Consider the following 2,056-nt stretch of genomic DNA (forward strand, 5'->3'; position numbering starts at 1 on the left):
AGAAGTTTATATGGAATCATTAAAGAACGGAAAGCTTCCACCAACCATGACACAAGCCCAGATCAGTCTGATTCTAAAAAAGGACAAAGATCCAAGCGAGTGTAAAAGTTACCACCCAATTTCCCTGATCCAGTTAGATGTAAAAATGTTGTCCAAAATTCTGGCTAATCGATTTTGTTTGAACAATTACTGGACTGACTTGTCAAATCCTCAAATGTTTCATCACACAGTGTACAGAAGTTTGGAAAGACAAATGCCGGAAAAACAAATAAAAGGAACTCTCAGCCCATCCCTAGGCTTAAACTCAACTTTTCTTTGGAAGATCCTATTGTCCGACACCTGTGAATTGGGAGGGTTAATTTCAGGCATGTACTTTGAAGATTTACAAACAAAAAATGGCATATTAACCAATCTGTCTCTCCAAGTCTCTTTTCAAACCTGTCACATATGAGACACATGCCATTAATTGTTGCATCATAATCCAGAAGTTGGCATCTCATGTGCCGCAATCGGTTAGCGTGTTCGGTTGTTATTCGAAAGGATGGTGGTTTAACACCACCCAGGGATGAAGAGAGCTTTTAATTGCCACAAAAGGCATAGCCTGAGCAAAGGGATGTCACATTATAGCAGGTGAAGCAGCGAAACCAACAAAGTGCAAGAAAATCTCATGCTAATGCATATGCATTTCTTTACTTACACCAATGTTCTGACATTTTGGTTGAACAATTCAATGGACTGACTTGACAAATCCTCAAATGTGTCATAACACAGTGTATAGAAGGGTTAGGGTAAGAGAACGGCAACATTTCTGAAACCAAATTCAGAATAGGTATCTGGTCTCAGAATAGGTATCTGATTCCAAAGAATTATCTCTAAAAATAAGTAGAGTGCTTATGTGCTGCTGTTTATGTGTTTAACAATCCCCACTAACAGATATGTCTCTCCTTGTCACGTATGAGGCACATGCTATTGATTGCCACCTCATAACCCAAATGGTGGCTATTCACCTGTCTCTCTAGTGCAATTAAGTAGTGCATTTGGCTATTAACCAAAGTCTGGTGGTTCAAGCCCACCCATGGAAGATGAGAGCTTTTAATTGCCACAAAAAGTGTAGCCTGAGCATTGGGACATCACCTTATTGCAGGTGGAGTAGTGAAACCAGCAAAGTGGAAGAAAATCTCATTTGCATTTCTTTAAACATACCAATGTTCTGACATTTTGGTTGAACAATTACTGGACTGACTTGACAAATCCTCAAATGTGTCATCACAGAATTGTGGAATGACAAATGCCAGACAAACAAAAAAAAAAGTAAATCTTAGCCCATCCCTAGTCTTAAACTCAAATTTTCTTTGGAAGATCCTATTGTCAGACACCTGTGAATTGGGAGGGTTAATTTCAGGCATGTACTTTGAAGATTTACAAATAAATGTTATCACAGAGAAAGAAAATCTGAAAGCCTGGCTAGCTCAGTCGGTAGAGCATGAGACTCTTAATCTCAGGGTCATGGGTTCGAGCCCCATGTTGGGCGTAACTATTAGCTATTGTCACATGTATGTGTAAATTCCATCTCCCACCCATGTAAAACACTCTCTAACTAGAGAGAAGGGCAACATTTCTGGTAACAAGTTCAGATAGTAATCTGTTAAGTATAACAGGTCTCAGAATAGGTATCTGCTTCCAAAGAATTATCTCTAAAAATAAGCAGAGTGCTTATGTGCTGCTGTTTATGTGTATAACAATCCCCACTAACCGATATGTCTCTCCTTGTCACGTATTAGGCACATGCTATTGATTGCGAACTCATAACCCATATGGTGGCTATTCACCTGTCTCTCTCTAACCAACAGTCTGGTGGTTCAAGGCCACCCATGGATGAAGAGAGCTTTTAATTGCCACAAAAGGCGTAGCCTGAACAAAGGGCCGTCACATTATAGCAGGTGAAGCAGCGAACAAAGTGGAAGAAAATCTCATGCTAATGCATTTGCATTTCTTTACTCACACCAAAGTTCTGACATTTTGGTTGAACAATTCAATGGACTGACTTGACAAATCC

The 2,056-nt window shown here is 39.6% G+C and overlaps 1 non-coding gene across 1 annotated transcript; it reads left to right on the forward strand.

Annotated features, from left to right (window-relative positions):
- Window positions 1–1,458: 1,458 nt before the first annotated feature.
- On the forward strand, window positions 1,459–1,531 carry trnak-cuu (transfer RNA lysine (anticodon CUU)). The gene has a single exon. It is a non-coding gene; the product is annotated as a tRNA-Lys (tRNA).
- Window positions 1,532–2,056: the final 525 nt, after the last annotated feature.

The sequence above is a fragment of the Myxocyprinus asiaticus genome, chromosome 4 (genome assembly GCF_019703515.2).
Source record: "Myxocyprinus asiaticus isolate MX2 ecotype Aquarium Trade chromosome 4, UBuf_Myxa_2, whole genome shotgun sequence".
Taxonomy (NCBI): Eukaryota; Metazoa; Chordata; class Actinopteri; order Cypriniformes; family Catostomidae; genus Myxocyprinus; species Myxocyprinus asiaticus.